Below are 15,798 nucleotides of genomic sequence, written 5' to 3'. Positions count from 1 at the left end.
ATGAGGGTGGTTTTGGATAGAGAGTTGTGAAGTGGAAAAGTTGTAGAATGTGCGGGGATTAGAAAACAGATGGATGACTTAAATGATTCTGGTACCTAAGAGCTTCACCAGTAAGATAGGAAGGAAAGTAAGAGAATGTATAGATACATGGATAAAGCTGTATCCTGTAGAAACAAGTGCAGGGAAAACCCCAGAAATAAACCCACATGGTGGATACATAATATTGTGAAGGCTGCCAGCCTAGCCAGATAGAATTTTGCAGATAATTCTGTCATTTGTAAATATGAATGTAAACTACAGGCTTATTATCGCAAATGTAAAGAAATAGTGTTACATGTGGAACTGGGAAAAAATGTGACAACAGTGCACTCTACTGACCAAAGTAAAGCATGTGGTGACCCTTTGATGTAGACAGTGGTGCCAAAGGATCTAGATGAAGAAATTCTATTTTAACCAAGAGTTAAATTTCTAGATTTAAACATGCAAATGTATTTTTATAGGTCTGCTGCTCCTGACCAGCTGCAAAATAACAAAAGGAGATGTTAAGAATGTAGATGTAGTTCTGTTAGCCTGGGAACCCAGGGAAGTGTGAAGAATGATGTAATGTGTAGCCTGGGAACCCCAGGAAAGTGTAAAGAGTGATGTAATGTGAATCAGAACTGCAATTTCAATTTAAACAGAGAGAACCAGAGAGGATTAAGCATTTTTGTCTTGACCATCCAACCCATCAGCACTCTGCCTGTTTTCTTATGTAAGTTTATTTTAGACTTGTGTTTTCTTTTAGAAATAGCTAGAAACTAGAAAGATTAGATTAGACTAAATGTTTTTCTGTGATGTCAGAACTGTACTAGTGAATTATTTTAAGTATTTCCATGTGATCTCTAAACTCTTGACTAGCACTGTATGGTAAGAAGTATTATCTTGTGTTTTTATTATTTATTATTAAATATTTTAAAACCTTTCAACTGATGCTGTTTTGTGTAGAGATAATTTAAGCTCTAGAGTACACTGCATACTTAGGACTATTTTTATTTTTATTTTATTTTACATTTGTTGACCGGGCTAGTCTAGCTGGACATGTATCCGTTTTCAGTAGAGGCCCGGGGAGAAAAGCTCCAGTACAGGCAATAAACAATGATTTGGCAAATAAAGCATTAATATGAGTAAACAATACAAGGTAAAAAAGAAAAATCAATTTCAACACAAAAGAAATACTAAAAATAGGAGATAAACTTATAATATATACTACTGTATTAGACTTATAAAACAGAAACTATAACACTACTACTAATATATACTACTGTATTAGACTTATAAAACAGAAAAAAATAACACAAGATGAAGTTAAAAAAGGTTGCTGGTAAAGTCTACTTCTCAGATATAAATCTCAAACTATTGAAAGTGTTTGTGAGGAGCTCAGTAAGGGGAAAGGGGAGGAAAATTAGGTAAATGAGGACATGGGGACTAAGACAGAATATATGTGTGTGAATGAGAGGGAGGACATAGGAATGGTGAGGATGCAAGGAGTAGAGGTGGATGAGTTTATATACTTGGGATCAATAATTCAGAGTAATGGTGAGTGTGGAAGAGAGGTGAAGAAGAGAGTACAGGCAGGATGGAGTGAGTAGAGAAGATTGTCAGGAGTGATTTGTGACAGACGAGTACCAGTAAGAGTGAAAGGGAAGGTCTACAAGAGGCTAGTGAGACCAGCTATGTTATATGGGTTGGAGACAGTGGCATTGACAAAAAGGCAGGAGTTAGAGCTGGATGTGGCAGAGTTAAAGATGTTAAGATTTGCACTGGGTGTGGCGAGGGTGGACTGGATTAGGAATAAGTATATTAAAGGGTCAGCCCAGGTTGCAAGTTTTGGAGACAAATCCAGAGAGGCAAGATTAAGTTGGTTTGGACATGTGCTGAGGAGGGATGCTGAGTATATTGGGGAAAAAGATGCTAAGGATGAAGCTACCAGGTAACAGGAAAAGAGGAAGGCCTAAGATAAGGTTTATGGATGTGTTGAGAGAGGACATGCAGGTGGTTGGTGTGACAGAGCAAGATGCAGAGGACAGGAAGAAACAGGAACAGCCAAAAGAAGATGATGAGTACATTGCATACTTATAGTGATTACTGTACCAAGTCACTCTAATAAGCCTTGACTGTTTAGTTATACTACCAATTTGATAGTAATATTGCACAGTAATAATTGGACACCCTTTTAAGGGCCTTTGAGTAGCTGATAATTATTAATGGATGGTGGCAGGGTACTACCGTATAGTCTGGGAAAAGGGGCACAGCTGGAGAACCTGTGCCAGCCTTCCCCAGGACTGTCTGTGTGGTTGTATAAACTCTTATCTCAAAGTGTCTGTGTGTGTCAGCTACTTGGGCAGGGCCATGAAGCACTGGTTGGCAGAGAGGGTGCTGGAGGTTTTAGCTTGCCCACTAGGCTGAGAATTGGACCCTATAGCTGTGCCAGTGGGGAGTCTTATTGCGGACCTGGTGAGCAAGGGAGCAACCAGTCCCGGACTGACTGTGATCTCTGTGTGCTCTTAAGGGAAATTGAACTTTACTGTGTGTATTTGTTATCCTTTCCTCATATTTGAGATGCCCTCTCTGGTGTTAGTGGTGAGGATTGAAGCTCCTTGGTTGCTGGGCCAGGGCATGGGCGTCACAAATATCAACAAGCTTTATAATATAAAGAATCTTGTCCAAAAGTAAGAAGACTAATTCTCACAATGTTAGAGCCCTAGTCACTGAAATAAACAAACAACTTAGCAGGTTAATAAAGTCCACCAAAGCCAAGGTGGAGGCTAAAATAGCCACCCAAGCCAAAATCAGTTACAAGGCATTTTTATATATGTTCATAATTTCAAAAGCGCAATGCACTGATCTGATTGTGAATGATGTTACCTACACTGAAGCTGAAGATATAGTGAACCTACTGGCCAATAAATTTAGCTCTAACTTTACCCCTCTCTCCCCTCCATATAGATATACCTGAAACTGGCTTGCTTCCAGTTATCACACTAGAGCGAGTCCTAAAACTTATCAAAAGCTAAAAATACTGTATCTACATGTCCTGGCAATATCTCTGGATGCATCATAAATAGCATGTAGCACGATTTCGCCACAGTCCTAACAACACTGTTCAGTTTCAGGCTCTATACAGGCTTTGTACCAAGTAAATGGAGAACAGCTGCAGTTGTTCCCTTGCATAAGTGAGGACTTTCCACTGACCCAGGAAATTATAGACCATAAGTCTGACCAGCCACATATGCAAAGCCATGGAAAGGCTTGCCATGGAAGTAATCAATAAGGACACAGGGAACCTCCACACACTGGACTCATCTCACCTTGGATTCGTCAAGGGCAGGTCATGCTTACTCAACCCAGTGTTTTTTTTTAAAAGGCCAACAAAACAATGAATGAAGGCAAAACAGTACTCATTGCTTACCTTTTATATGGCCAAAGCTTTTGACAAAATTCCCACTCACACATAGCAGAAAAGCTAAATAAACTGGAAATAAACCTGTGTGACATCTGCTTGATTGCTAACTAGCTCACAGATAGGACGCAAATAATTAAAATAGAGGAAGATACCTCCACAAAGATACCGGTCACCAGTGGAGTCCCCGAGGGCTCTGTGCTGGGATCTCTCCTGTTTGTCATTAATGTTTCTGAAGTGAAAGCCAATACCAAAGGGCTCTGGCTGACTAAGTTTGCATATGACTGCAAGCTAGGAGCAGTCATTGAATCCCCAAATGACTTAGCTACCCTGTGTGAAGGTTTGTCCCAAATAAATAACTCATGCCAAAATGTTGGACTGAAACTAAGTGCCAAAAATGCATTATTTTATCCTTTGGGAAGTCATCTGCCCCGGGTAACTACCACATTGACAGTACGCCTTTAAGAGTTGACCCAGTTGTTCAGGATTTGGGAACTTATGTGGACAGTAACCTAACTTTTGATCAACATTTATTTATTCCAGTTTGATGACCGGGGAGGTCCACTGGGCTTGGGGAGCCCGTTTTCAGTGGAGGCCTTGGGAGAAAAGCTCCAACAATACATAGTTACATGAATAATTACCAAGAAACTTTGCATTACTGACAAATAAACATGTAGCATTCATAAAGAAACAAGCAATTACAATTTTGTTTAGGTGTAAAAGAAAGGCAAATGGCCTTGAGGCTAGATTTTACAGTATAGTTATTTATACATAATACAAATGAGCTAGGTTAGCTAGGTGAGGGGTTAGCCATTTGTTGTAAGAAAGTCCTTCTATATTGCACAGCTTATAAACAAAAGGATTGTGTGTAGATCTAGGGATGTCATTGTTCCCATTTACTCAGCCCTCATTAGGCCAGTCATTGAATATAATGCCCCCTTTGCCATGTATCTGTCTAGACACATGCAACAACTGAAACACCCGCAGAGATACCTTACTAAAGGATACAAGGCCTAAACAACATATTCTACATGGACCGACTCAAAGCCCTATCTGTACCTGGTATCCTACAGATTGCTAAGCGGTGACCTGTGTCTGGCACATAAGGCATCCTCCAACCCATTACTGATGAATTTACTGCACATAAGTAAATCAAATGGAGTCAGAATTATTTGGTCTAGGGATCATATCCTCTTCTGCAACATCAACAGAACAGTTTGGAGGGATTAATATATCTCCCAGAGGAAAGTGCTACTCTGGAACAGACTCCCCATCCGCATAAAACAAAGTTCAACCCTGTTCATGTTCAAGCACAACTTAGATCTATGGATGGGAAATGGAAAATTCACTCCAGGACTGCCCCCTGTACTGGTAATGGAAAGAGGCAGCTTGTGAATGCTTTATCCCATGCATGAGTCTCCTCAAATTATCTATGGTATAAACCCAGTTATTCTCATTAGGAGTAATATATAATTATCCACCATGGGATGGGTAAGGCCAATCTGTAACAAATGAGATAGGTTATTTCTAGCACAAAAAGGGGAACTGGATAGGCTTAAAGTGACATTAATGGCAACTATTAGATGATTACAGTCAAGTTGCAGGAGCATGTCTGGGACATTAGAAAGTAAAAGAAAAAAAGTAATATTGCTATGCATTTTAGAATTGCACATGATAGTGATTATTGAAGTTTAGAAGCAAAAATATTAATAAAAGTTAAGAATGGAGGTACAGGAGGAGCAGCCCTGCAACATTTTTATTATGAAAGTTAATATTGTACTGAAGTTTATTTAGACTTTTGGGATTAAACAGTGAGATAAATTGAAAGAGTTTTTTTTTTTAACAGGATGATGTTTGGTTGACATTCTAATAGAGAAGCTATAGACAAAATGTTATGGGTGTATTTTAAAATTTATGTTTATATAAAATCATGATGTATTACTGTGATTTTATTTTCCATGGAGGGCAGAGAGCCAAAGCACTATAGCTATGTAATGTGAATAAAAGCTTTATTTAGCAATTTTTGTTGTGCACTTTATTACTGCAGTATTTAGTAGCATAAGTACTTTTATTAAATGGGATTAAGGAAGGTAATAGCAAATATAAAATACTGAACGTAACTGGGTTTATAGAAGATTTTAGGGCAGCAGTTGATGACAAGGTTTGGAACCTAAATGATATCCTCCTTGCCTTAAAGTAGGGGGTGGAGTAAATGCTGACTAGGGCTTTTGGTAAAATTAAACAGTTACCCACTAAACAATGCATGTACATTCCTGAAGATTTCAGTGTGGCCCTTTTGGAGCCATTGTGCATAAAAGACCTTTAAAGTGCATACAATACAGATGTTGAGAGCTGGAAAGGTAATAGGGCTACAGTGTCAGAAGGTGCTGTGGCTTATAATGGCTGGGAAAAAAGATCCAAGTTAGGAGGCAGCAAAGATTCATTGTGGAAGTCACACTGACCTAACATAATCAAATTCTATGCTTGTGCAAAGGTTTAGTTACATAGAAGCTATAATAGGAATGTCATGTTGCATGTTTCTGTGAAGCAGGTGACACATTACCACTACTGAGAAAGGTTCTAGGGTGAGAGCACTGCTGGCAGATGAGTAAGAAGGTGGCTAAATGAGAGGATACAGAAAGTGATGTAGGGCAGAATGCCTCTGTATAGAAAGTGAAGTGCCACAGTGCTAGATGGTCAGTTTATTTCACACATAACACACCAGAAAATAGGTTGGGGGACCTTAAAGAAGTTCCTTCCGTCCTTCCTTGCTTGCTTCCATTCCTGTGATTATTTGCTCCTTGCTTAATCTAGTTCAGGACAATGGTGGATCCTGAGCCCATTCCTGCAAAAGAATGTGAAAATAAATGTAGCTAGCGAGCCAGCCCTTCACGGGAAATGTGCAGACCATGCACATATACACTCACACACACACACAGACATGCACAACCCTATTGGCAGTTTGGATAAGTATTGATTTACCTACAGTAGCTGTCCACAATGTAGGATGAAATTAAGAGTACCCAGTGAATGCTGTCACTGCTGATACAAGGAGGGTAGTCAGACTCCACACAAAAGGGTGATCTGGAAAACCAAGTGCTGTGAGACACAGAAGCTGCGTTATACACCAGCCAGCAATGCACAGTGAAGAGGTGTGAAAGTAGTCACTGGGTTCACCATCAGAAATATGTCAGGTTGGTTCTAGCATGAAAAATTGTAAGGCAAAAATTTGAATTGACAACGACTGGTCTTGGGAGGTGTAGATGGATCTAATAGTTTTATTAGGAAGAAAGGACAACAATAAAATAAGTAACATGTTTTAATGTATAGTCTAATGCAGGAGGAAGGAAGTAATATCAGCCCTTTTTTAACTAGCTTTAACATACATCTTATACTGTAAAGAAGCCTTATCAATTGTTACTAGGCTAACGACCTGGGGGGGGGGGGGCTTCTAGGCCTATTCACATTTTCCCAAAAGAATAATGTTGTCTTGTATCCAAAAAGGACATTGAAGGCCAGGTATTTATAAGCTGCCTCCATAAGGGACATGGGTGCCTGGCCCAGTGTAAATTTTCCTATTCCACATCCACCTGTCAAGGTTGCTCTTAAACTGGGTAATAGACAAATTCAGCTTCGCATGAGGAGGGGCAGTCGTATAATATGCATTTACACAGTGATTTTCATATGGTAGATCCTAAATGCTTTTTACGCAGTATACACACACACACACAAATACGCGCGTGCACACATACATACATACACACACACACACACACACACACACACACACACACACACACACACACACACACACACACACACACACACACACACACAGTGCTCAGATGAGTGGTCAAGACTAAATGAGTGGTTGAAATACATATGCATGCTGCTATCCTCAGAAAACCTGGAAAATGTGTGTAGTGTTTTAAGGGAATCCTGACTGGTTGGCTTACAAAAAAGAATTATGGATTTACTTCAGAAATGTATACTCAGGGAGTAGTATATGGTTATTGCAGATTTTTCTTTGGTTGAAGCATAAACTGTTGGCAGATTCTGAATGCCTAGAATGTTTTATTTGAGTCTCAGATTTCCATCAATATGAGGTAGATCACAGGGGAGACTACAGAAAAATTTCCAGTTTCCATTTTAACTGGCTTTACTTGTTTTTATTGGCTTTTTTATCTTCAGGGACTCCTACAACTTTTATGTGCTGGGTGTTTGTGTGGTACATGAGTGCACAGCTGCCGAGGTATTTCTATCGGGGACATTCTGTAATACTTGGAATTGTGTGACTGGAATCAAACATCTTCCAGGCTGTGGCCTGCCAAAGTGGAGGTAACTGAGAGCATGTACTTTCTCACTACTGGCTTCATACCTATGGTATATATGTTAACCTTTGCCCTGTGCATGCTTGCACTCTTGTTTAATGTTTACTGGCTTCTCAAAGTGTCAGACATAATTTGGTTTGTGTTCACTTTTGCAAAAAAGGGGAGTGGGTACTATCTACATATTTTAATTCCCCGTGATTTTACAGGGTATTCCTAATTTGCATCATATTTTGCCCAATCCCTCATAAAATGTTGATTTTCTGGAAAAATTACTGATGAATTGGTCAATAACACCTGACATTATAGTTTTATACTTCATATTATTCAGAAATGTATGAACACATATTTATTTATTTTACATTTGTTTTCCGGGGAGGTCCAACTGGACAAAGGTGTCCGTTTTCAGTGGAGGCCTGGGGAGAAAAGCTCTAGAAACAATTGCTAATATACTATACATAATATATTTACATGAGCATTGTGGTTTACACATACAGTTATAAAATATAGCAGATAACATATGATTGCATAAGATATTTACATAAGCATAGTGGTTTAGACATACAGTTAAAAGTATAGCAGGTAGTAACATATGATTGTTGTTCATACAGTATGCTTAGTATAGTTAATCATGAAGATATAATGAAGATAAGAGAAGAAAAGAAAAAATAAAAATACTAAAACTACTCAAAAATACTAAAATAAAAAATAATTAAAATAAAAATATTGATGCAAAACCTGCTTTTTTCTTTCAGCTTTCTAACTGAATTAGAATAATGTTTAAATTGTCACTGAACTGTGGCTTTTGTCATCCCTCCTCTCATTATTGTTGGCTTTGTTACTGATTTTTGAGCAAAGAGGTTGAAAACTATGGTACCACTACCTGATAATTCTCTCAGGTGAGGCAAGAAACATTTAAGGGATATGGAATTTTCATATTTAGACTTTAGGGCATTAATTCCATTAGGGGAGAAGACTTTATGTTGTCAGCTTTGAATATTATCATTCCTTGGTTTGTTTTGGCAGAAATGGGACTTGTTCATTTTGATCAGATTTTGGATATTGTGAAGTATAGTGTAGATGAGTTTGAACTTGTAGTTTTGCTTTTATTATGAGGGAAAGGGTCATCTTTGTAAGGACTCTACACTTCCTAAATTATTTGTGATAAACTAGGACGTAGGAGACAGTCGTGTTTCAATAATGCTTTGCATTTGTTGAATAATTTTCCATGTCGTATGTATGGAGCTTGCATTATATATTGTGGTCTAGTTGTGAGGTGCTTGACTCTGATTTCTCTGTAACACAGTCTGCAGTTGCAAGCTGAGATTACCCAATCCGCTTCAAGAAAGGAGGGACTCATGGGAGCAACACATCCAGATACCAGACAAAGCCCTTTATTTCATAAATAATATGGACAGTGAAGAGGACAGAAATATTTATTATTAACTCTTGAGGCCCACCAGGAAATTCCCCAGCCCAACAGTGGGGTGCGGACCGCACTTTGAGAAAAGCTGATCTATTAAATGTTTGTGATACGGGACAAACAGTCAGGTGGGGAGAAACAGTACTAAGCACCATGGACAAGGCAGTTTCTTTTCTTACTTTTATAACTTAAAGATGTTTTGTGATTATATCGGTGAGGGGTCAAAAGAATGGACTGTCATGATTGTTATGTGCACTCTGCATACAATTGGAACACATTATTTTATTTGATAATGATGCTCTCTTTCACTTATGCCACAGCTAGCTATATATAAATAGGCAGCTTCACCTGTGTAGTTCAACAGAAAGGAAGGAAAGGGTTTTGTGAGAATCAGGAAAAAGCAAAATAAGGTGCTGGAGTGTATGATATTGCTTCTGTTGCTGGGATGAAGTTGGAGTCTCTTTGGTTAAATAAACCTGTGTGATAACACATATATATGAGGAATCAACGGTCATTTTCCTGTATAAATATAGTATTGTTTACTAGGTTAACAGTACAACCTAGGAAATATAACAAATTGTTCTTAATAAAGGCCTTGTATATTGACTTCATGTTGTGGATGGCCTGCGCCTTTCACCCCTTGGTTTTCACATAAGTGCTAAAATGTTTACCACTTCAATAATGCCTTTCTTTAGGCAGAGGTCACCTGGTGGACATCCTAACATAGTATGTTCCAGTCAAGGTAATATCATGTTAACACTTCTGAATGCCAGAAGCCTAAACTGATTCTCTGAAGCCTCCCTTACTCTCGAAGGCTTTAAAATTTGTGTTAATTGCAAAAGCCTGGTTTGTTGTAGTGATAGCGGTTCTTTTGTTCCAGGGTACAGTGCATGTTATGCATTCAGACCTACTGACAACTGCCAGGAATTGACCATATTTATTTATAACCCCATTGTCGGTTGACACATTCAACTTCCTACAAATGTGGAACTGGTCAGACCCCTGTTTGCAGTCAGTAGAATTATCACAAAATATCTAGTTATAGAACCTTGACTGTGACCCTTTTACAATATGCAGAATGCTTTTACTAGTTCTAAAAGATAACTGTGGAACCAAATACCTTTCTTATATTTGAATTCTGCTATCCACACAAAACTGGTAAATTTATACTACCAAATACAAATACAGTCAGAGCTGTCTGAGCTTTATAAATGACCGTGCACTTAAAAAATTGTCACCCTGCGTACCAGTGATCTTCTACAGCTTGTCCTCATAAATGTTTCTCCCACTCGTTTCGCCTCACTAGTCGAATCTGGCCATTGTGCTGCAACAGTGTCTTTGAATTCCTGCTTTGTAGCACCTAATCAGAACAAACAAACCTACCAGCTGCTTGACCTTGGATGACATGATCGACAAACCACAATGCTTTGCCAGAGATGGCCTGCACCTGTCGCCCTTGAGATTCCGGATACTGGCTAAGGCTCTTGCCACCCATGTAGTGCCTTTTTTTAGGCAAGATTCAAATGACAAATTCACCACCATAACAGGTACAAACAAGCAAAATCTGAGGGTAATGCTTCTTAATGCTAGAAGTCTAAACCTCAAAATGCACTCACTCGAGGCACTCCCTAAAATGGAGAACATTGACGTCTGTGCAGTGAAAGAGACCTGGTTCAAGGCTCCAGAGAGCACCCCTGCATTACCAGGCTATAATTCATACCACACCTTTCGGCCACCTAACCTGGAGCGAAGCACTAAAGGCAGAGGAGTGTCCATATTCATTAAGGATATCCACACCTCCAGGCTAGTTGCTCAGCATAATGCATCCGAGATTATCCAAGTGGAACTAATGCTGGGCAAGACCACAATCCAAATTGTAGCTTGCTACAGCTCCCCCACCATTCTCCAGGATTCCCACGCCTTATTTCTTGATGCACTGGAAAATATTAGGGTACAACCTAACACCCTAATAATGGGCGATTTCAACTACCCCACCATTAACTGGGAAAACTATTCATGTACCAACTCTTGTGCTCAACGTTTTCTGGAATTCATAAACTCCAGTGCCTTGGATCAACTTATCCACACCCCCACCAGGGGCAGCAATATCCTAGACCTGGTCATTGTCAACATGGGAAAATGGTATTCCACGCCAGAGGTCATTTCCTCGTTGGTCAGATCTGACCACAAGCAAATCACCCTAGACATCCACATCTCACCCCCACCCCCCATTAGGGAAACCAACATAAAAAATTTCTTCAAAGCCAACTTCACACTTCTTAAGACAGAAGTGGCAAATTTAACACCCATGCTGACGGGGAATACAGGTACGACTGTTGAATCCTATACAATTGCACTTTATAAGCACTTACATGAGTGCATGGATCGTGCAATCCCTAACAGAACCAAGAGGTGGTCCCCTGCCATAAACAAACTCTATAATAGAAGAGAGAAACTGTTGCAAAAAAGAGTAAAATCCCATGATTTGATGCCAAAAAGAGGAACTCCATGGTCAGCCTCAGTAAGAAGCTGGGATCCCTCATACAATCCTCCAAAGCTAGTTATGAAAACGAAATCGCTACTGATTCTAAAGACAACCACAAAGCATTCTATAGCTATGTCAAGAATCTCAATGGCAACACTCAGGTCTGCTCAGAGTTACAGCACAATGGCACTAAATATACAGAACCAACTGATATTGCCAACGTCCTGGCAGGCTCAATGCTAACTTTTCCCCTCTGGTCATCCCTTAAAGGACCCATCTCTATACCGGAAGAATGCAAAGTTCCTGTAATCACGGCTGCACAAGTAAAAAACACACTCTCCAAGGCCAAGAACACAGCATCCATGGGACCTGACAACATCCCAGACTGTGTTCTACATGAACTACAGAATGAACTGGCACCCCACCTAATTACCATGTTCAATCATAGCCTCATCTCAGGCTTTCTGCCCACTGAATGGCGCACAGCAAAGTTAGCCCACTCCACAAAGGGGGAGACACCATGGACCCCAGGAACTACCACCCCATTCGCCTGATGAGCCTGGTCTGCAAGGCTATGGAATGTATCTCCATGGACCTTACAAATAATGACATTGGTAATCTCCAAACTCTGGATCCTACCCAGTCCAGGTTTGTAAAAGGCAGATCATGTCTCCTAAACCTGATAGACTTCTTTGAAGCCGTCACCAAAGCCGTAGATGAGGATAAGGTGGTTCACACAGCCTATCTAGATCTTGCCAAGGCTTTCGACACCATCCCCTACTCTGGAATTATAGATAAACTCACTAAACTATGTATAAATCCATATGTCACCAGATGGTTTACCAACTGGCTCACTGACAGAACCCACACTGTGAAAGTAGCAGACTCTAAATCCAATTTTAGACCAGTGACAAGTGGAGTACCACAGGGTTCAGTCCTAGGTCCTCTCCTGTTTGGTATCTACTTCTCTGAAGTAAAGGCTAACACAGAAGGTCTTTGGCTAACAAAGTTCGCAGATGACTGCAAACTAGGAGCCATAATCAAAACTCCTAACGATGTGGACATCCTACAAAAGGGCCTCACTAAGACAGATGCCTAGTGTCAAAGCCATGGCTCAATGCCAAAAAGTGCATTGTCATCCCTTTTGGTAAAAACTCTGTACCCATGAACTACCACATAGGCGGTAGTCTACTTAACACTGAAAATGTGATAAGAGACCTTGGGACACAGGTGGACAGTAGTCTCTCCTTTGATAAACACATCGCCACAGTAGTCAAGAAATCTTTCTGCATGGCACACCTCATCACAAAAGGTTTCTCATCCAGGAAAAAAGAGGTCATTGTTCCCCTGTACTCATCACTCATTAGACCCATTATAGAGTACAACGCCCCTTTTGGTATGCACATCACAAGACATCTACAACAACTGGAAAGACCACAGAAATACCTCACAAAGAGGATTACTAGCCTCAAACAGATGCCCTACACAAACCGTCTCAAAAAAACTCCAGCTATACTCTGTCGCATATCGCCTATTCAGAGGCATTCTCTGCCTAACATACAAAGCCATGTCAAACCCAGAGCTGTTGGACATGCTCCACTTAAAGAAATTCCAATCCCCCCGAGCTACACTCTTTAGGGACCTAAACCTTGTCACCACAATAAACAGAACATGCTGGAGTGATAGATTCCTGTCCCAGAGACTTCCCATGCTCTGGAACAAACTACCTATCTGTATCAAACAAAGCTCCTCATTAGCACTCTTCAAGAAAAATGTTGATGATTGGATTTTCTTGGGTGGCAAAAGCCAGGGTACCATTTGGCTAGCTTATATAGGTCCTAGGGGCAACAATAGCCTTGTACCTACCTATGAACCTATAATAACTCCTATACATTCAGAGATTATACCAAAATAAATTACTGTTTTTCCTGATCTTAATGATAATCACAGCAAACCTTGTGTCTGGGTTAGTGTTTATTCATCTGTATTTTACTCTGTCTCTAAATAGATGTATTGAGGCATTAGTAGCTATCCCCTCGTAAACATCATGTCAATCTCAAAATGAAAACCACATGGAACTCTCATAGCAGCAAACTGTGTAATAAAAAGAAATCTCTCCTATCTCTAAAATCTGTGCACTTCATCTTTATAAGAAGGTTTTGAAAGTGTAAGTAAATCCCCTCACACTTACTATTACAAAATGCAAGGCCGATTACAAATTTAGGGCTGCAACTAATTAAAACAAAGAACTTACCCCAGTGTCAAGAAATGCAGCATAGTTTCCTTTGGTAAATACAGCATCAGTACTCCATATCATATATATAACATTCCACTTAAATCTGAAACTGTCCTTATGGACTTGGGTACCTGTGCTGATAACAAGCTCTTCTTTGATTACCATGCCCCTATTAAAGTTTAGAAACTCTGTCTTCTTTTCATAGATTATCCTTTATAATATCTTCTCAAGGTCAGAAGACGTTAAAGCTCAATTCTTTATTCTTCCCTTATTAGGATCATCATAAAATGTAATATCCCCTCTGGCAGGTACCTTGCTATATACCAAACCAGCTTAAGAAATTTCAGAATGTCCTTACCAAAAAAAAAAAAAAAAAATCTTGGGTCTCAGTACTCTATTCTGAGAGACTAAACCCCTGTCCCCTCTACTCAGTGTTGCACATTTTCATTAGATGAGATCTCTGCTTTGCCTTCTGTGCTATGAATAGCTGGCCCAGAACTCTATGAACTCTTCCTAAACAGAACCAGTGCTAAAGCAAATACCCACTCCACAGACGTAAACCTATACTAACATGTCAGCAACACCAGATGGCATGAAAGATGCCTAACAGTGTGTGTATTCCCCCTATATGCATCAAGCAAGGTGCTTTTCCTTGCAATCTTTAAGACCACACACAACTTGAATGAAAGTTCAAATTGCTGAACATAAAAATACAAATAATACAAATTTGAGATAACCTTTAAAATTATGTATAGATGACTAGATAGGTGTTCACAAATTCTCACCTGAGGAATGTGGGGAAAATCTATTTAATGGGGGACACTTAGTTTCCCACTAGTTGTGGGTAATTTAGTTGAGCTTTGCTAGGGTATACTTGCATTTAAGCTTAGTAAGAACTTGTGAACTAGTCATACAATATACAGCTAAATGGTGTGACTACATGAAAGCGTTGTACAATGAGAAGTAAGACTGTGCGTGTGTGTGTGTGTGTGTGTGTGTGTGTGTGTGTGTGTGTGTGTGTGTGTGTGTGTGTGTGTGTGTGTTAGGCTGCCTAAACTTAATGACTCATGCATCACTCATGCCGATTCCATCACTGCTGTCAGGATGTGTGTGCTGAGTAGATTACAACATATTTAAGATAAAACAAAATATTATGTACCCAGCCCACGCCAGTTTGCAGAATGCTTACTTTCACAATAGCAGCACAGTATTGACTTTGTGTTTTTAATCTGTTGCTTATATTGGGTTTCTGTCTATTTCTGCTGTCAAGGTTGATAGGTGTACTTTGACTTAACTGAGTCCAACTATATAAGGAAAGGAAATATTTCTCTGTCATAATGTTTTTTGAATTTTTTTTTGTTTACAAAAGTAGATAATGGAATGTGATGGCAGGCTGGGAGCATTGAAAATTTGCATTTAAATAGCTTCTATAAGAGGGCGGCCCTCAAGTCATTATGTGTCGATTGTGAGGAGATAAGAATAAACTGCAGTTGTGGTATTTTCTGCACTTTGGTTGTTGGGCATAATACAGTAGCTTTTAGTGGATCTTTAGCTGTAATCATAACCAGTTTAGCTGTCTTTAATGGTGTAGACAGATTCCAGTGTCATATTCACACATACATTGTGGTAATCATCCATTTTTAATTACTCCCTGCGAACATGTTTTTCCCTTGGTGCATAATTAAAACATTGTGTGTAGTTCAAGCTGTGTGACTGCCATTCATTGGGCCTGTGATGCCACTGATTCATATAATTATTATTTTTTTTAAGAATGACTTCCTAATATTTAACTTGCCATTTTGCCAAGAGCAATATAGAAATTTCAGATTTTGTCTGCTTTTTTCATATTGAGTGGAACAAAGTTTGTGAATCTAAAGTGAAAAGAAT

At 39.4% G+C, this 15,798-nt stretch overlaps 1 protein-coding gene across 2 annotated transcripts in view; it reads left to right on the top strand.

Annotated features, from left to right (window-relative positions):
* CTBP1 (C-terminal binding protein 1) overlaps window positions 1–15,798 on the top strand; it is a 1,058,813-nt gene that overhangs the window by 186,003 nt on the left and 857,012 nt on the right. The window contains exon 2 of one of the 2 annotated variants that reach the window (XM_044062322.1): window positions 7,631–7,777. The exons of the other annotated variant lie outside the window; for it this stretch is intronic. The gene's annotated coding sequence lies outside the window, so the exon portion shown is untranslated. The remainder of the gene's footprint in view (window positions 1–7,630; window positions 7,778–15,798) is intronic. 2 annotated transcript variants of the gene reach the window in all.

This window comes from Protopterus annectens, chromosome 2.part1 (assembly GCF_019279795.1).
Source record: "Protopterus annectens isolate FY-2018-M chromosome 2.part1, PAN1.0, whole genome shotgun sequence".
Taxonomy (NCBI): Eukaryota; Metazoa; Chordata; order Ceratodontiformes; family Protopteridae; genus Protopterus; species Protopterus annectens.
This window is presented reverse-complemented; position numbering and strand designations above follow the sequence as displayed.